At 42.2% G+C, this 20747-nt stretch overlaps 1 protein-coding gene across 4 annotated transcripts in view; it reads left to right on the forward strand.

Moving 5' to 3' along the window:
• Window positions 1-2714: 2714 nt before the first annotated feature.
• The window catches only part of HECW2 (HECT, C2 and WW domain containing E3 ubiquitin protein ligase 2), a 256868-nt gene continuing 238835 nt past the window's right edge, over window positions 2715-20747 (forward strand). For 3 of the 4 annotated variants that reach the window (XM_054044395.1, XM_054044394.1, XM_054044398.1), the window contains exon 1: window positions 2715-2929. The gene's annotated coding sequence lies outside the window, so the exon portion shown is untranslated. Of the gene's footprint in view, window positions 2930-3585; window positions 3692-20747 lie in introns of those variants that run through there. The other variant, XM_054044396.1, reaches the window with a different exon arrangement.

Raw genomic sequence — 20747 nt, forward strand, 5'->3', positions numbered from 1 at the left:
TGTCAATATGCCTCCCCACAGATGCAGAGTTCTGCTTGTTTGCATCACAGTCCAGGATCAGGGCCTTGGAATGTAAGCATGTGGTCCTACCAGAGGACACCCAAATGACAGCATCTGAATTCCTGACTGTACAATTACTATATAAATGCGTGTATTACCATATACTCTGCTTAGACAGAGAGAATAACACAGGCACTAGGGCCAGGCAGGCCCATCAAGAAGCTTTGAGATCAAGAGAAGAAGGGAGATTTGGGTGATAAAGAATTGGGGTTGAGGTTGGCTGTCTTTGGGAGAGGAGAAATGGCATGTTTGAATATATATGGGAAGAGAAGAGAGTGATTCATAAGAGACCGGAAATGAATTGGGGGGGGGGGATAAAAATGGAGATTAGCAGGTGTAAGGAAATAGGTTCAGGTTGACAATCAAACGGTTTGAAGAAGATAGAAGATTGGAGATCGCAGAGTAGAACACAGGGTTCAGAGAACAAAATCTGAGGAGGCCAGGAGGAAAGATGGAGAGTGAGAGCTCCTGCCCATTTTCTTTTAAAAGAAGTTAACAAGATCCCAGATGGGTGGGCAAGCTAGGAGAGGAAGGACTCAAGCAGGAGAGACTAGGTGGAAGAGGAAGATGGTTTAAATTGGATAATCAAAATGATGAAGAGGTGTTGAGAAAGTGGTAGGATTTCTTAGTCAGGAACAGAAGAAAGAGAGGACTGACTTCTAATGGAGGAAGTCAGCAGGTCTTTTTGTCTATCTAAGACATGTAATATGTTTCACTTTAATACACAAGCACACTACCATACCATAGACACTGAAGTGCAGTCACCTTTATAGTGTAGGGAACACAACAACAGGGAAAAGAGACATTTTGGCAATCCTTTATGAAAAGTACCAGGGAGTGTGAGTTAGACAGGACTAAGACTTAATTTCAAAGGTAACTATTCTTCATGTACTTACTGTAGTTTTATGATAAAATAATATTTAGTGTTTCTATAACACCATTCACCTGAGGATCTAGAAGTGCTTTACAAATATTAAGCCTCTCAATATTTCTGTGAGATAAGTAGTTATTATAATACCCACTTTATAAATGGGGAAAGTAAGCTACAGAGAAGTTAAATGACTTGCTCAGGGTCACAAAGTGAGTCAGTCACTGAGCTGAAAATAGAACTCAGAACAGAAGCTCTAACCCCCAGACCCATTCCATCATCCACTAGACAAAACTCCCACCCTGTAACCGCACTGATACTCTGTCATTGGATGGTACACATCCAGAAAACAATCATTCTAATTCTTACTACCTCAGCAACCCTTCACAAACAGTAAAAGCAATACCTTTCAATTTGAAATATTAAAATCAATTATTTTGAAAGGTTAAAACATTTGTAGGTATTACTTTGGAAATTTTTGTGGTTTTACAATCACATTTTCCTATTTAAAAATATTTTTCTCTCCTGTAGTGCAGTATGAAAGACCACTACAAAGAACAGGGGAAAATGACTAAAAGAGGAAACAGTGAAAGTGGCTATACCTTCACTGCTGTTAAATACACAAAGTAACCAATTGGAAGAAAAATAGAGATGATCCTCTTTAATTGATATGAAGGATAGGTGTTACTGGTAGTAACAACACTGGGTAAAACTTTTCAGACAGAAACCTGATTTTTTTTAAACAGATGCTTTTTCTTAAGCTAATATAAAAAAGGAGCACCTGCATTACCTTGCCTTCTGAAATTCTGTGGGGAACTAGCCCTGGACTAGGGTCCTACTGTACACTGAACAAAAAAGATGGGGCCAGCTCCAAATGGTTGCCAAAGTGCTTGCTAAATTTGCAATTGGTGATTTCATAATTGGGGCTCATTATTATCATGTTCACGTCGGGGGGGGGGGGGGAGAAAAGCCTCATTTGGGGTATAATCACTTGGCAAGTGTCAGCTTTTGAGACTGGTTAACTTGAAGACCAGTGGCAGGTGAGTTATTATGATTGCCGTTTTCCCCACTGGTCCTTTTGAAGTCACCCCCTAACCCTCTCCCCAGGAGGGGGGCTAGAAAGGGACTGAAGGCTCTTACAATCCTGATGATGGACCCCCTACAGCACGGCGCATCGAGGGACCCAAATGCTGCGAGGGTGTGTGTGAACATCTGCCCCGGGTCCTGATGCGGGGAGCGCCCAGTGCCTGGGACAGGCTGCCACGACGGAGCCCGCTGCAGGGGAGAGCGGGGAACCAGCAGCTGGAGCTACCCACAATTCCTTCCAGCACCTTGCCAGGCTCTGATGCGGCGGGGGGCGGAGAGGCCCCGAGGCCCCGCCGTGCCCGGGCAGCAGCTGGCAGGGCGGCTGTGGTGTTCTTCCCGCCCGCGGGCAAGACGCAGCTGGCGGGAGTGACACCTCCCGCCATGGACGGCCCAGCTCTGGGCTGCGCTGCGGCTGGGAGAGCTCAGGAGTCAGTGACCTGCTCCCTGCCCCCGGCGCCAATAGACAGCGCTGCTCCCCCGGCTGCAGAGGGCACCGCGGGTCCCCCCCAGTGCAGCTGCTGACTCAACCCTCTGAGGAGGTGGGGGGCGGGGAGAGGAGGGGCCGGGCCAGCCCCCAGGACCGCTCATTATCCCCATTGTTGGTTGTTGTGTTGGAAAGACAAGGTGCCGGGGCGCAGCGCGGCGCGGGGGGGAGGGGGGATTGAGCCTGCTGCGGGGGGTGGGGGAGAGGAAAGTGGCAGGTTAAGCGGCAGCAGCTGCCTGCTGCAAGGACTGCATGACTCCCGCAGCCTCGCCTCGCTGCAGTCCGCCCCTTTCCCAGACCCGGAGACTGCTGGAGGGGAGGGAGGTGCCGGTGCGTGGACAAGGAGGGGCCCTGCAGGAATCCTCGTCCTCAACGTGCAGTTGGGCTGGCAGTCCCCCTCCCCAGGATCCCGTCTGCAGACGCTGCTGGTGGTAAGTTGACAGGGGGCTGCAGAGTGTGTGCGTGCGAGGTAGGGGGGTTGGGGTGTGGGCACCCTGCTCGCTGCGCTTGTCGGAGGCGGAGTCGCCTGCTGCTGCTGCTGATCATTTGCTGGGTTTCCATCCCCGCGACCGTCTCTGCGGGTGTAGCAGGTAGAAAGGTGGATGGAGAATGAGCGGCTTTGGTTCGCCTCCTTGGCTGTTCTGCTCATTATTACGATACACTTCCGTTTTTTGGTTTGGGGGTTGTTTTTTTTTTTTTTTGGTACACAAGCTGTTGGAGATTTTTTTTTAAAACTCTAAATGAGCCTGTTTGATGAATATTCTTTAAGTGTCAGCCCTTCATCGTAGGCAGAGGGTTAAATAGCTGCATTGCTTTTCTCGTTTTTTTTTAAAAATATGTTGATGAAACTGTTTCTTATGGCATAAAGTAACCTGGAACTGCAGGCTTGGATGTATACATTTCCTGTGTGAAGTGCAATGGCAGATGTGTCAAGTTCCTCCATTCCCTATCTCTTCCAGGCTCGTCTGTTTCACGTGTGCCTGTGCAGAGGAAGGCTGCATGGATTTGTTTGTGCAGGGAAAGAAATAAATGGATTTGGGGGAGAAATTAAGATATAAATTTGCAGTAAACTAACGTGGTTGTTGGAACCATAAAGTTTAAAATGCAAAATACATGTTTATTGGAAGGAGATGTAAATGTTGGAGATTCACAGTCACTGGAACACTAATTCAGGATAACTTCATATGAAGGAGGTAGGCAGCTAACTGATGCATAATCCCCACTATAAAAATGGTCCTTAAGCTTTTTGTCTGTTTAATTATGACTGCGACTGTTTTCTATTCAGAAAACATTCTTTCTGTCTGTCACTTTGTGCATTGCATTTATCTCCTCCAGTGTTTCTCACTGTTTAGTATGATATTTATTTAATGTGATTCCCAAGATTGTCTCTAACTTCTGGGATGGGAGAAAAATGAATGGATTGACATAAATTCCTGGTATGTTGTATTGGAACTAGTGATTTTTCATGTTAATAATATTTTAATTATCTAAAAGAATAAGAACCAAAGTATTGTATTTTGTAGTCTTCTTATCACTCTGGTTATTTTCTTATGTAGCATGGAGATTATTTTTTCTTGCCATGATTGATTTCTCTAGCCTCTTCTGGACAGATATCCTTACAAACCAAGAGGGTTTTTCAAAAAGGAAAGAGCCATTTGTTTTTCTAAGAAGCTTTATGGTCTTAGTAAAATTATAGGAGCCTATTGTCTGGGGATAATATTGGTTACCTAATTTAGTACTCTGTTCATCTAATGTTGGATTGTCATCAGGAGCCTGTATAGCTTGTTTATAAATAAAAGGCAGACCTTGTTTTCTCCTCTGCTAGGAAGCTATGTAAAAGTAGTCTGTATACTATACAAAGTCTTCACACAAGGCCCAGTCCTGAATTCCTTGTGCACCCAAACTCCCATTGATGAGCTTAAGCAATAGAAAATTAGGTCCTTGCTTTACTTTAGAGCTATATAGAGATACTTCCAGTATGTTCTTAGATGCTTTTCCTGTTTTCTGTTTGCAAGAGTTATACATTTCTTTTAATCTTTGTTAGTTTGTAAATATTTCAATAGAAATTCCTTGCAGCACTGAAAAACTGAAATTGATGGCATGGGTAGATGAGATAAACAAAGTTCTTACTAACATACTACCCAAATGGAAATTTTCCCTCCTGTTAGGCTCTATCATAACCTTTTGGAAAAGTCTTTCTTAATGAGTGATTATATATGATTGATGTACATGACTATAAAATACATCATTATTAGCATATCAAAGAAACATGCTAATGCTCCCTTCCAATCTAAACCGTTGTGTAGGATCGAAAATTCTAAAAGATGCATAGGCTTTAAGTGACAGGTAGATGACAAAACTGACCTGCACATTTGAGAGACTACTTTTCATATTTAATCTTTCAGTGAACTATTGATTTACAACATAATCTAGCAAAACAGGATCCATGTATCTTTACTGGCTTGCACTGGAATTTAACAAAGTCACCTTAAACTAGACAGTGGGCATGCATGACAATTCCTGTGGTTGACTAAAAACTAGTTTTTAATTATGCTTAATAAGTCATGCTTTATAGTTCTACTTTATAGGCCTTCAGTTCATTTGTTTAAAAAAAAAATCTAAACAGCCTAATCACAACTTCAAGGCAAACTTGTGGCATATCTTTCCGTCTGGCTGGTACATTACTACAGCATTTGTTTTGGCTTGGAGCCATGGAATATCACTGCAGGAATCCCCTGCCTTCTTTAAAGGCATACTTTACCCTGGTGTTGCTTGTTTTCAAAATTGATTTTTTTATTGTTTTACATTTACAGTGATTTTCAAACCTGTTAAATCCAGGATAGTGTGTCCCTTTAAGAAGCTTAGTGAGTCCTTCTATGACGTTTATGGTGGCTGTCTGCCAGAACAATATGTTGTTTTGCCAGCTTTCCTGAGAAGAAATGGAACAGATTTTGCTTTGCAAGATTAAATAGTCATACTGAATTAAAAAAAATGATTGCTTTTAAAAAGCAGTTTTAAAAAAATTTAAGGAATACAGGATTACATTTTTCTTATGTGGAAGCAGCCAAAGGATGATGTGCTGTGTGATATATGGCATAGGAAGCTTTTTGAGTACTGAACTGAAGAAACTGAGTCTGCACATCATGGTTTTTAAATAATTTCAAGTAAATAATTTCCCATGTTTCCTATCTTAATCCAATCCAGGTTTTTCTGTTTTGTTTTTTTTTAAAAACCCTGTGAGTATCAGACAGAACTAATATGTTTGATCCATTATATCCATTCAGTTCCACTAACTACAATGTAATTGCACAGACCTAAGGAAAATAATTTTTACTAATCAATTTTTGTCAAAGTATTATTTAATTGACTTAAAGGGGACTTAAACATGTGCTTAAAATTAAGTATATGTTTAAGTGCTTTGCTGAGTTGGGGCCACAGACATAGGAACTAGTGGGTTTCATAACACAGGATGAGAAAACGCCTTCAACAAAGCCTAGTTGTGTTGATGATTTTGATGTCCTCATTGAGGGTAGGGATAGTCAACAGCTGGACTGCGGGTAAAATCTGGACCACCAACACGCTTTTGGACCGCAAAATCTTTTTAGTTACTTATTATCATTATTGTTATTGCCATGTGGAAAATGTTTCTCTGGAGTCTGGACCTTAATTATAACTTGACCAAGAAATTTGGACCTTGACAAAAAATAATCGACTATTCTGTACTAAGGGGGTGTACTTATAGCTCTTGTCTGCATGTCCCCTATTGATGGTGAAAACTCTCTAATGTTATGGCAAAGGGGTTGGAGGGCATTCCAGCTATTCATATGCCAAGATGAAAGTTCACGTCAATGCCCAAAATATAGAACTACGGGTAAAGAAGCTTAATAAAATCCAGTGAGCTGTTCTATGGTACTAGGCTCTAGATAGAGGATCTGAAACAGGCTTGGGCCTGAAGTGAATTGTGCTCTTCATTACTGCCCTGAATGCTTTATGAAGGCGCATAGGATGAGTCCTCAAACTTAACAGGAAAAGGAGATTTTGCCTGCATTTATGCATATGCCTTTATTCAACGAAAGAGGGTGTAGAGGACTGTTGGTAAGAAGTGGTTGCTGTCCACTGTGAGGTTTGTGGGAGTTTAGGAGGATGTGCAGGTTTATTTGCTAGATCTGATGTTGAGTTTCTATAGAAGGCAGAGCTATTGCAAATTTTTGCATAATATGCTAGTTCATTAAGCTTTTTAGGTAATGACACAGGAGGCTTTTGTCTAGTCATATTAGTGCCCTTGCAATGTTGAGAAGTATATGATTAACTGTTATCATTATTATTTACTTTAATATATGAATTTAGTACCTGAGAAAAATGCCAGATCAACTTTTTTGGAAACTGAAGTCCCTTGTGTATCTACAGAACAAGTATAACACAGAAAGTAGTTCAGGCTTCCTCTGCTGCTACCTCAATATGTCTCATTCTTGGTTTGGAGGGCTACCTCTAGTGGAGAGACTGGGTTGAGTCTCTGTGCCTGTTCAGTTAATGGCTTTCTGATGAGATGGTCAGTTTTGTTGGCAGCTGTGGTGAAGGTTTATGTAACATGGACACTTGCTGTATAGATAGGCAGTTACTGGCATTTGAAACACCCCCACCACCTGTCCATGTAAAATACCTGAAAAATATAATTGATTGATGGGTAATCTGAGCTGCTTGCTCTCCGGGCGGGGGAGGGGGGGAGGAGAGTAACCTTGGTGATCCTTAACCTAATAAATAGCTTGTTTCTCCAACCTTTATACAGCTATTGGAACACAATAGAGGAAACCCCTTGGGAACTGAGTAAAGAATAAACAATTGTGATATGAAAAGAGATCAGCTGAGCTGTTAAGTCTCTCTTGGAGCCAACTACAGCCCATTCTAAGTTGAGAAAAAACATGTGTAGTGTTCTGTTTGTCAATCAACATATTGGACACACATTTTTGTCATTTTTTTAAACAATTCAACATGTGGCATTTTAGCCATGCAACCTCTAATAACATTGTCATGTACCCGTAATATTTTAATTTGGTCATTTGTATAGAATATCAGAAAAAATATTGGTTGCTGGGCTACAGAGCTACTGCCATATAACCAATGACTCAGGCTAGTCTGGTTCTCCTCAGTTTAACTCCCAGGACTAAGCTCATTCTGAGTCCTACAACTCTGCTGCCTGTCCCGCAATGGGAACTGAGGGTGTAGAAGGGTGGGACCTTGGCCTGTGAGGGTGAGACCTGGTAGCCCTATCCCATCAGCCCAAAGCCCATCAGCAAAAGCCCAGGTCTCTTACCTCTGGCAACTGTTATTTTTTCCCCTTTTAACTGTACTGGAAATTAGCCTTAAGTTGTGACAAGTTAAAAACTCAACCAAGTACCTCAGTTAGGTACTAAGTAGGTTCTTTGGTACTTAGTTGAGTTGAAGGTGCTGTGACAACAGCAAAAAACTCCTTGGGCCTCTGCCAATTGGCTTGTGGGAGAAAAAATTCCTTTCTGATCCCAAACAGGAGATCAGCTAGACCTGCAGCATCTGCTAGTTTGGTTTCCCCTAACTAGTTCAGTGTGGGTAGGGTGGGGCTGCTGGAATGGAGCCAAAAGAGGCTCCACATGGCCTCTGGTTAAATCCCTGGAGCTGGGGTGTGAGGTGACCATCTCATCAGAAAGCCATTAACTGAACAGGCACAGAGACTCAACCCAGTCTCTCCAACTAGCACTCCTACCCACCAACTCGCCAATGGGTTCCAGAGACTACAAGGTGGGGGTGAGGGGGAGTAGGACAGAGAGGAGCTACCCAGTGTCCTTCATTGTGTGTCTCTCTCCCTTGGAGCTGGTGGTGAATGGGAACAGCCCCAGCAACATCAAATTCCCCACCCTGTTGCAGCAAGAGGGTGCATTTGATCTGGATACAGCGGCGAAATTAGGACAGAGAGATGGATGGATTTTAAGCGTCAAGCCATAACTTGTGGCCTTCCCCTCCACAAAGGAGACAGAGAATGTTGAAGGTTGGAGACCTTTCTCTGTGAGGGCCACAATGTCTTACCTTGGCACAATCCTGCCTGTTTCACAACTTGCTCATGCATTCCCCATATTAAAACAGTGTTAAGATATAGTAGGTTGAACTTTAGGCATCAACTATCTTAGTATCCCTTTAAATCCATCAGTAAGCAACAATTAGTAAATAAAACTAAGTTAACAAGCTTTGTTTTCTGCTTCTGTAGATAAATTTGATTTCTTTCACATTTGTTGATAAACCTATATGTGAAAGAAAATCAATATAAGGAAATTAATTAAAATAAATAGTGCATACTCTTGATATTAGTATGTTATAAGGTTCTTGGTTCTGGCAAGGAAGGACCCCTCATATTAGTCTTTTTCACTCACATAAATTGATCTTTCCAATGGTGCTCTAAGTGAAACCATCCACTTGAAATCTAATCATTTAAAAAACACCGTTTAGTTTCACACAATGTAGAAAGCAGAGAAACTGACTACATATACACACAAAGTGTTGTTAAATGCACAAAGCATTAAACTGGAAAAAAAATAGAAAAACCTATTTTTCCCTCTAGTCTTTCATCTGTAGTAGTTGCAGGTGTTACAAGTAACTATATTATTTAAATGTTTTTCTGACAAATGTGATTCTTAAGTTGATGGCATCCCTTTAATAGCAAGTGAGACATTGTTAGGTGCACATATCCTTATATTAAAGTTAATTAAAGTATACATTGGTTAAACATATGTGAGGCTCATCTTTTTTTTCTGAATAGAGTAGATTGCTTACTTTCATAAATGGTAATTCTGCAGAGCTCAGTATTCCAAATGCCTCAGAAATAAGAAAAGCCTGGAGCTTGAACTTCAGTGCTGAAGGGGAAAAAAATTGGCTGGAGCTGTCTCACAGACACTCTGTGTATGTGGTTGATATTCAAAAGATGAAAAGCAACATCTAAAGAGTAAAACATTTCTCTTTCAGCCAGATCAGCCTAGTGCATTCTCATGTGCGCTGTAGTTCAACTGTAATGGGTCTTATTTGTCAAATAATTATTTTGGAGTCAAGTCCACAGCCCTTATTTAAATTGAGTAATGCTTTCTCCTGCAAATAGTTCCATTCAGAACTGAGCTCTTTATTCCGAATGGATTCTTTATTAATAAAGAATTCCACTTAAGGAAAAAAGAGAAACGTTGCTGTTGCAGGACTGATCTTTCACTTTTACTCATGTGGGTAAATTCATGTATTCTTTTTTTATTCTTTACAGTCTTCTGAATGACCCTAAATTTACCATAAATTGAAAAACAATTAATTGGATGACCTGGGATTTTGGTAATGAAGCCTTCACTTTTAGGTTGCTCATTTGAATCTTGTTGCTAGTGACCAAAAGTTTTAACCATTTAATGGCTGTTCTGTGGCCTGTGAAAAATAAGTTAGTGGTCTCAGTTCAGGTCTATAGTTAGATGATTTGGAAGAAGAGGGTGTGTGTTTGTGTGTGTTTCACATTGTCATGTTTTTTAATTCAAGCCTTTCTAGACATAACATTTTGCTGAAAAAAGAAACAAATAAGCCAGATTTTTCACTTGATGAAAACTGGCCTAGCTCTTTCTGGAGCTATACCGATTTACAACCGTTCATGATCAGGCCAGTTTCAGTTATTAACCCGACTAGCATCACCCAGTGTGATCTGATGTAATGTACCAGTTCTCTTTTTCTTTGTCATTTTGTTCTATGATTTTTGAAAACACTAGAATGTTTTTCCATAATAGCAAACTTGCTTTAAAAATGCTATGCGATATGGTTAGTCTCTCTGAGAATTTACTACAGAGAAAATATCAAAATAAATTGCATTCAACAAACGTGGAATTCATACTGTTACATACAGCCAAAGTGTTTTATAATACGTATGTTATATCTTTTTTTATTTTTTCCTATGAAGAGTTTCTGCTGTTATAGCTAGTCTTCTCTTTTCTGGACTTCAAAAAACAACCTTAAAACAGTACAGTCTATTAGGACTTGAATTAAAATATTTTCTCTCATTAAAATGTAAATATACATAATATTTTGCATTTCTGTAGCTATTTGAAAAAACCTCTGTACCATACAAGTATAATGCATGCTTGTGATTTTTCTTGTCAATCCATTGACAGGAATTAACCACCGTTGGTATGTAACTTACTGAGTATGAATATTCTGCAGTGTGGCTTGCTATTTTAGTTCTGTGACCACATTTTCATCTACAGGTAGTTGTTGATAGTGTAGCTACAGTTTATAATATGCCTGGGATGTTTTTTATTGAGAAGATCAGAATATTAAATGTATTTTATATGGCAACTGACAATGAAAATAATTTGTATGGGGAATGTTTGCACAGAAAAAGAGTAGATTTTTCATCCCACATCCATGTACACAGAGGACCTCCCATGGGGTGAGGGAGGAGGAAGTTAGATTTCTGCACAGTAGTGTTCACCCCAGACTATGCAACAGGCCCTGTCCTGAAATCCACGGGGGGAAGAAAGGACCGGATTTTGAGCAGTCTTGACATTTGTGTTCCTCTGGGACAAACCAGATCACAAAGCATGTGAGACCTGGGAACAAAACATTCCCAGTCAGGGGGATCTGGGTAGGGAACAATCTTCGGGAGGAGATTAGATGAATCCAGAGTCTGTCCATCTTTAGGAAATGTTGCAAAACCTTCCTCTTTGACAAAGCCTTTCCACCATAAGTGGTGCTCACAGTATGAATGCTGCTTCTGCTCCGAGCCTCCTGCCAACCAGCTCCCTTTCTACTCAAAAAATCTCCACCAAAAACAAACAAAAATTCTACCCTAAGCAGAGTTTGATGCCCAAAAGGGAGAAGTGCTTGAGACTCCATGAAGTTCACTAGGGATTTTGGTATTGCTTTAATTTTATGTGGAAAGTACTCACATATTACAGTGATGCGTGGCAGCATAAAAGCTGCAGATAGATAGATAAATGCATTGTCCTCCCGCTGTCCTTATGAAACTCATGGTGGGAAGATGAAGCCCTCAGACTGTTATCTTTCTGCAGCACACCCTCTGTCCCCCAAGATGGGAATATCCCATAAAGAGCAATACTTGGGACTGTCTCCCCATTTGGTTATGATGTTCCAAATCACAGATCTGGTAGTTTTAAGTTCAACGTGTGCATTTTAAGAGTCCAGGCAATTTTATGCAATATTACATTTTGATACTTTGTATCTCTTAACTAAACATCCCCATTATATACCTCCTAATCGTACTCTGTAGTTAAATACAGCATGTAGAAACTGAGTTTTAAAAACATATTCTGAAGATGTCGGTTCTCTACTACGTTTTAATGATTCTGTCGATTACTTTCTTTAGTGTTCCCCTGCCATCCCTGGAGCTTGTTCTCTTCCAAATCCTTTCTCCACTAATTCTTTCTCTCTCTGATTTTTGTCTTCAGTCATCTGTGCTCTTCCTTCATAGTTTTAATCCCTCTCTGAGACTTCTGTCAAGATTGCCACTTAATTAATCACTGCTCTGCTCCCCCCCTCACTTCTGCATCTCTGGTAGTCCTCCTTTTCCACCAGCATTTTCTCAGCATCTTTCTGCTGCTACTTTTCCAGATATCTCCTCCCAACCCCTGCCCTTCCAGCCTGTGGGACTGGAAAGCTGTAAATTAACCAGGGGGTTGGACCAGAAAATGGTATGTGTGACAGGGATGTAGTATGTGATATGTATGTAGGATCTTGGCCCCACTGATCCACCTATGGTAGACTCTAGCCATGGTAGTAGGGTCTGGATAGGGTGAGTAACTATGCTTCTCTTTCCTGCCAAGCTCTGCTCAGAGAGTGGCAGTTAATGTTAACTTTCCCCAAATATTGCTGCTGATCTCCCATATGTCTGCAACGGGTATGCTGCCTCCTAGCTTTTGCTTCCCCCTCCTAGCCTGCCTCTCCAGGAACATGTTTTATGGCTTGGAAAAATTGGCTATTTAGAGAAGGTGCATCCACCATGTGTGTGAGGCAGGGGGAGCAGAGAACTTTTAGGCTCTATGAAAAATATCTAGACAGTGTTTGAAAGGATTTGCCTGTGCATGTATTTTATCAAACAGAAATTGTTGCTATTGGTCTTCCTCCAACTCCGTTACAGGAAATAAAGCCTAGGAAGTAGGACTAAACACAGAAATATTTAGCAACCACAACTTGTTTCACAGCACTTTTAAAATCTCTTACAGATTCAGAGAAAAGCTAAAAGTGCGTAGGCACACACAGAATGTCACCTGAAAGTGAATTTTAGTTTTAACAAAAACTGGAAAGCATCAAAGCCATTACTAAGTTTAAAAGAAACAAACCCTTAAAGCTAGTTTTAGGACTTTTTTTTGTGCACCTGTAATTCCAGAATAACATTTTTCAGGTAACTGGTCAATAATGTTTTGTTAACTTTGAAAGAGAATTTTATTTTAAACTAGTGCTCTGAGTAATAAGTAGATTCAAGCAACATATTCTTAGCATATAGATTTTCTCACAGGTAGTGCCTACCAAGGCTCTTCAGTAGTGACTGCCTTTTTTTGTTAGGACAGTGACACCCTGATTTATGAACTCTCTCAGAACTCCTTATACTGTAGAAGCTTAGAGCTATTAACACCTCAGGAATGGAGGTTTTTAGTAACTCTGAACAAAATGTTATGGTTATTCTTTCAAAAGTTTACAGTTCAACATTGATTAAATACAGCTTTGAAATTTTACTATGAAGAAAAATGCTGCTTTTAACCATCTTAATATAGATCAAGCAAGTACAGAAACAGTTTCCTTACCATGTTAAATCTTTTGTAAACATTCCCTTTTATTTTTTTTTGTAGTTTACATTTACATTTAACATAGTACTGTACTGTATTTGTGTGGTTTTTTTTTTTTCTCTGCTGCTGCCTAATTGTGTACTTCCCGTTCCAAACGAGGAGTGTGTTTGACTGGTCAGTTTGTAACTCTGGGTTCTACTGTACTTGCTCTGGCTATTGAGAAAAGTGTCCCTCTGGCACTTATTCCGTTACTTGCAGGAATCTCTTACAGCAGAACCTCAGAGTTATGAACACCTCTGGAATGGAGGTTGTTCGTAACTCTGAACAAAATGTTATGATTATTCTTTCAAAAGTTTGCAACTGAACATTGACTAAATACAGCTTTGAAACTTTACTATGCAGAAAGAATGCTTCTTTCCCTTTATATTTTAGTAGTTTACATTTAACACAGTACTGTATTTGCCTTCCTGTTTTTCTTTTTGGTCTCTGCTGCTGCCTGATTGTGTACTTCTGGTTCCAGGTGAGGGGTGTGGTTGACTAGTCAATTCATAACTCTGGTGTTCGTAACTCCGAGGATCTACTGTATTCTGATTTGTTTTGTTGGTTCTGAGTACTATGAATATCATCACTATGTGTGAGTATGGGCTGTACTCCTAGAGACCTAGCTTTCAGTAACGAAGGGCTAGTCTACACTACCTGCCCGGATCGGCGGGTAGAAATCGATCTCTCGGGGATCGATTTATCGTGTCTCATCTAGACGGATAAATCCATCCCCGAATCGACGCGCGTACTCCCACCTCATCAGGAGGAGTAAGCGCCATTGACGGGGGACCTGTGGCGGTCGATTTGCCGCCGTCCTCACAGCGGGGTAAGTCAAATAGGATACGTCAAATTCAGCTATGCTATTCGCGTAGCTGAATTTGCGTATCTTAAATCAACACCCCCCCATTGTGTAGACCTAGCCTGAGTCTAATGAAATGTAGAGATGGGCCTGAGCTTCCAAGTTTTGATGCTCAGTCTTTGGGTTTGTTCAGATCCTGGGTTCTGGTTAGGATGCATAACTAGTGGAAAATAATTTTAAAAACAGTCTGTAATACTCATGAGGATTTACAGATTGTAGCTTGTAGCAGTGAACTTTGTACTTCTTTCATTCTGTTTGAATTCTGATATAACACTCCAGTGCTGTCTGTCTCATTTGAGGCCCAGATCATCAGGTCATGCTCCTGCAAAATTCCCATTAAACTTAATGGGAGTCGTGCATTGGTAAGGTCTGCAGAATCGTGTCCTCTTTTTTTTTTTTTTAATACTCGTAAAACAACAAATTAAGTGTCTAGTTCATAAGGAAGAGCAGTTAGTAGAACTGAAATGCTCTCTATTTCAGAAAACTGGAGGCCAGCAAGCAATGTCATAGAGGATGAAAAATGAAATGTGAGAATCTGTTTCATTGTAAATATTTGATGCAGCTCTGACGTACCAGCCACTATTTGCTCTTTAGTTGCACCTAATGGCCAATCAAGAGTTATTAACTGAATTTCAGAAGCCTTCTCTTCAGATGAAAGTTAAATATATTCTGTAGAAAGGAATCCAGCAAACAATGTATCCTGTGTATGACAAAAATAACTCAATTAAGCATTTAATCATAATTGTGAAGTTGGCTAAATTCATTTGTCTGGAAAAGAATCCAACAGTTTATGTCCTCTATATGTGGGATGTATGTCCATCACTAGTTGAATAAACAAATACTATACAACATAATCACAATATAGCCTGAGACCACAACATTTGGTGTCAAATTAATCAATCATTATAAATACAGACATTTTCACCACGCAACACAAAAGTGTACAGAAAGGGAGATTCCATAAAAAGAAAAAACCACCAAAGCAGTGATATGAGGCAGACTCCCCATTGCCTTTATAATGTCTCCATTTGTCTCATCTATTTGGTATTTCCACTGCACTACCTTCACATTGGTCAAATACCAAATTAAGAGTTGTGTTAAACTTGTTCATAAATGACCCTTCTATCTGCTGTTTCCTGATCTAGTCACAGTTGCTATTTCTTCCTCTGCCTTCCTCCCCTTCACTTTATTGGGGAGCGGCCTATATTTTGAGAAATGGATGGATAGCTTGTCTGGTTTCATTACAGCTTCTAAGAATGCTGTGGCTTGGATTGACCGGATTGCATGTGCCAAATAATAAAAATTATAGCTTCAGTTAATACCTCTGATGAGCTGTAATCTTGTAACTTCTAGCAGCAGTACTGCTGTGAATCACAATATCTAACCTTGTGCCTCTGGCAGCCACAATACACCTGGGGGTACTGTTTCTTGTTCTTTCTATAGCATTGGAGGGACACTATCATAAAAATCTGGTGAGTCAAATAACTGGCTCCTTCTATGCTGCCATCAGTAGATTCTGCACGTTAAATGACAGGCTTAAAATATTATATTGGTATTTATTAAATCATTTGTCATCTAAATCAATAGGAATTCAGGAGCACTTGTTGAAATAATTGTTGGCTGTGTAGTCCACACAATGAGAATGCAAGATCCATGTTTATCTAAATTAGGTAATTTAAAATGCATTCTTTGATAGAAGTGGATTATGATGATGATTGTAGTAGATTGAGGAACATTTACGTATAACAAAGATGTTTAATAGTTGAGGTGAAAATAGGCTTGGGTTTTTTTAGAAATTTTTGATAAATTATCAACATTTTTGAGTGAAATGTGAAAAGCCATACTTTGAATGTGGAAATAGCCATTTAATGATACATAACATAAAATAAATTATAACTTGTTTTTCATATAGCTTGCATTCCTGCATTTCAGTTCTCTCTCCATCATGTTGATGAGGTAATCAGACATTTTCACATTATCCTTCTTAGAAATTCTGTGGTCCTGGTATCTAAAGAAGATTCAGAAGAAGACTAGATCTGTAAGGATAACCATATTTTGCTTTGCTCGCCTTGGGGGAAAAAAAATACTTACCTGTCTACTTTGTGTGCAGCCTCCCCCCTCCCCTTTTTTTTGGCTAGTTGCTTTCTGCTCTTTACTGTTTTATAAGAACATGTTGTTATAGCCTTCTGAGTGAAGGTATTCTTGTTAGTGACTCTGAAGAGGCAGATAAAAAAAGTCAGGCCTTGCTTTTTGCTGATTCCAGAGTTCTAAGTAGCTCTACATCTTCTTCCAAATATTTGGCACACCTCTACTGCGTACCTCTAATTTTGTGAGGGGAAAGAAAAATCTTTCATCCACTCTTTTGGCCTGATTCTCCTGTCATTTACACCAATATAAATAAGGAGTAATTCCAATGTAATTAATAGAGTTAGACTGGGGTAAATCCAGTTAGGTAACGTACATGTATGTGTAGACTGTTGTGTTAATAACCCTTTGCACTTTTTATCCTTTGTCCCTACTGTTGGGATTAAACAATCCTTTGTTTTGGAAAGGCTGTTTGATGTCAGCCTATTCACACACTGCTCACTGCTCCCAAAGGGAAGAGTTGCAGGGCTCAAACCCATTCGGCCGCTGGCACACAGGGTGTAGTAACCTAGACTCAGTCTGAGAATCGGAGAATCACAGCATTGAGATTCCACTGTGATACAGGGCCTGTCAAGTAGTGGTGTGTGTGTGTGTGTGTGTGCGTGTGTGTGCGCACTGAGCGAGACGAGAGCAAGGTCAAAGGTGCAAAGGTCCTTATTACCCTTCATGGCTATCTAATGGGGGAAAAAACAGTACAGAGAATTTTGTTTCAGTTCCAGAAGAAGATAAATGTGATCATTTTAAGAATATTAGGTGTTTTAATTCTGGTCTCATACACATTTTAAAAAAAGGCTAGTTTATCATTCAACTGAAGTACATTCTCTTGCAATTCAATGAGCTTTATGGTATAGTACATCCCTATATGCTTTTTTGTGGAAGAAATGGTTTGTTTTGAATTGCTTCTAGATAGATTATGGACAAGCTTGGAAAAGACTAGAAAGGATAACTGATTTCAGTATGTTGAATTATTTTCAGATTTGTACTGTGGGGTGAGGACAGAACTCTAGTGAGAACAACCATTTTGTGATTTTTTTTTTTTTTTTTTAAATCCGGCTGAGCAATGATGAGTAAAAAGTAACGAATGGCAAATGTACTTGGTAGAAAACTCAGGCATGGATAATTTGAACTGTTTTGCACTTGATTTTATCATGATTGCTTGTTCACCTGAAGTACTAGTACTTCAGGAAGACGCCAGAGATAATGGGCTGAATTCTGACATGAAAGTACTCATTGTTCCACAAAATAATGGGTGGGTGAGAATTTTGTTGCAAATTGTCTACATCAAAAAATTGCAAACTTTTTTTGTTTTCAGAAAAACAAAAGTGAAGAAAAAGAACAACAGTTCTTCAAGTGCTTGCACATGTTGATTCCGTTCTAGGTGTGCGCGTGTCCACGTGTGCGGCCTTTGGAGATTTTTGCCTTAGCAGTATCCGTAGGGTCGGCTGTGGTGCCCTCTTAAGTGCCGCGCTCATGTGTTGGTATATTAGGTGCTGCTGGCCTTACGCCCTCTCAGGGCTTGGCTACACTTGCAAGTTAGAGCTCATTAAAGCAGCTCCAGGCGCCCTAACTCACGACCTGTCCACACTGGCAAGGCACTTAGAGTGCCTGGACTTTGCAGCTGGAGCGCTCCTGGTAATCCACCTCCACGAGAAGCATAATACTTGCTGCGCCTCGGCTGAAATGCCCCAGCATCAATGTGAACGAGGTGTTGCATTACTGCGCTATGAACAGCCTCCGGAAATGTCCTATAATCCCCTTAAGTCAAGTGGCCACTCTTGTCATTGTTTTGGAATCACTGCAGGCATGCCGATATGCCCTTTCAAAGCTCTGTTTCTGACAACCGGCATGCTTATCTGCTCCAGGACAAAGCAACCATTAGTGTGGAATGCTGCTTGTTGTGAGGGGGGAGAGGGGGAAGGGGTCTGCTGCTGTCTGAATTTACAAGACAGCATACTGGCACGTGCTCAGCCCCCCAAACACCCACTCTCTCTCCCCCCACATACACACAACACACTCCCTGTCACACTCCACCCCACTCATTTGAAAAGCACATTGCAGTCACTTGCATGCTGGGATAGCTACCACAATGCATTGCTCTCTGTGCCGTTGCAAGAGCTGCTAATGTGGCCATGCCAGTGCGCTTGAATTTGACAGTGTGAACACACTGCAGCGCTTTTCCCTACTGCGCTCTCCGAGAGCTGGTTTAACTCACAGCGCTCTACATCTGCAAGTGTTGCCATGCTCTCGGTTCCTTCTTACTACCCATGGTGATTAGTCGCAGCACCTTTCCCTTGCCTAGGAAGGGTTAGCGGTTCTTCTACTTCAGTCTTTGAGCCTTAGGGCCTTGTAAATAGTCTGTTTACAGTAGTTAGTTAGTAAGTGGTTGTTAAGTAGTGTAACTAGAAATACAGTCCCAGGGGAGACTTTGCCCAAGGTGGAGCATGTCCCGGTCTCCGGGGTTTAAGCCCTGCTCTGACTGTAACAGGCCTATGCCTGTTAGTGACCCCCATAGCAGCTGCCTCAAGTGCTTGGGGGAATCCCATGTGAAAGACAAGTATCACATTAGTAAGAACTTTTGTCCCAGAACTCAGAAAGAGGGAGACATTTGTTTGAGGGCCCTCCTTATGGAGGCTGCTCTCCACCCGGCATCCAAGCCTTCCTGGCTGGACTCTGCCCCTAGCACTTAGGCCTCGGTGCACAGCTCACCCCCAGCACTGGCTCTGTCGCCAGTGCCTAAGAAGCAGTCAAAGAAGCACGACTCCCCAGCACCAAGCAAGAAGGGCCAAGGGACTTCAGGTAAAGGACCCAGTTCAGGCTGCCAGCCCACACCAGAGCCACATGGGGATGTGCCCCCCCCATGGGGCCCCTTAGCTCCCTGAGGGATCTTCCACCCTCTCCTCGGAGCAGTAGGGGACCCAGACTTGTGGCAGGGCCGACGCATTCCCAGGCTTTCCCGGCGCCCAGATAGCAGAGGCCTCTACCTGCGCCACCAGCCCTAAGGCTCCCTCCCTGCAAGGGCAAGCCAGCCGTAAAGACCCTCCCAGAGGGCGGGCAGATGACACTGGTCTCCAGAGAAGAGACCATGTTTTCCGTCTCCACGTCCCAGGTCTCTTCCCTCTCAATGCGTGTCGCCTAAAGGGATGCAATGGTCACCATCTCACTGGCACCGATCATCCTCCTGCTGGCTGTCTCCTTGGTGTAAATCCCCATCTCCTAGAGCATGGGAGTAGTCTCCCTCATGGTACTGACCCCCCAGCCTCTGGCACTGATCCACCTACTCAAGGTACCCGTGGTAATAGTTAGCTGTCAGACACAAGCTTTGACGGTCCCTCCGTGGTAACCAGAAGGTGATTCCTCCTGTACGGAAAGGGAATTCATCCCTTCTCCATGACAGCACTGGTGCGATTGGGTGCCTGAGGCTGTGTTGACCTCCCCTATGCCATCATGGCAGCAAGGCCAGTGGCCAGCGCAATGGCCCTACTGGAACACATGGGGCATGCCTGTGATACTGATGCCTCCTTCCATCCATTCCTCGGCCACCGCCTCGAAGGAGTAACCAGTGGCACCTGCGGCACCGGGCTTGATGCATGAGGTGCACTTGGAGGCCAGGTAGAGGAGCGAGCGCCCACCCTGAAACCCTCTTCCCGCACAGTGGATGATGCCCCAAGGCCTCTCCTGGTGACCCAGCATTGTCATCATCCCTCTTGTGCCAGCTCGCCAGACGATTTTAAAGAACACTAGGCCCTGCTTCATAGAGTGGCTACGAACTTGGGATGCATCTACCCCTGCCTGTGTCATGCTACCAGTACAAAATGGGGTCCTAAAAATAGCAAAAGAAACTCCATCTTCCATCCCTCCCACCTCCAAGAAGGCCGGGAAAAAGTATTTCGTCCCAGCCAAGGGCTTTAAATATTTGTATACCCACCCGCCTCCTGGCTCGCCGGTCATCTCTGTGGCCAACGAGAAAGACAGACGGGCAAAGCAATTTGACCCCCAAAATAAGGAGGCCAAGAGGCTTGACCTTTTTGGAAGGAAGATTTATTCAATGACCAGCCTTCAGTTCTGGGTGGCTAACCACCAGGCTCTCTTGGGGAGGTACAACTTTAACTTAGGAACTCCCTCTGTAAGTTCAAGGAGTCCCTGCCACAGGACTCGGCCCAGCAGCTAGGTGTTCCCTCCAAATGGTGTGGGACGCTACCGATTCGGCAGCTCGGGTGGTCGTGTCAGCAGGCCTCGATCGAAGATCTTCCCTTTGATGGGAACAGTCTCTTTGGCGAGCAGACAAATGGAAGGCTACACAGTCTGAAGGACACTTGGGCCACCCTTTGTTCGCTAGGTCTGCATACACCACAGTTGGCAAGGATGCAGTTCCGGCTGCTCCTGCTGCCAAGGCCTTGGCAGCCTTGACAAGGGCCTGCA

The sequence above is a fragment of the Malaclemys terrapin genome, chromosome 11 (genome assembly GCF_027887155.1).
Source record: "Malaclemys terrapin pileata isolate rMalTer1 chromosome 11, rMalTer1.hap1, whole genome shotgun sequence".
In the NCBI taxonomy this organism is placed as follows: Eukaryota; Metazoa; Chordata; order Testudines; family Emydidae; genus Malaclemys; species Malaclemys terrapin.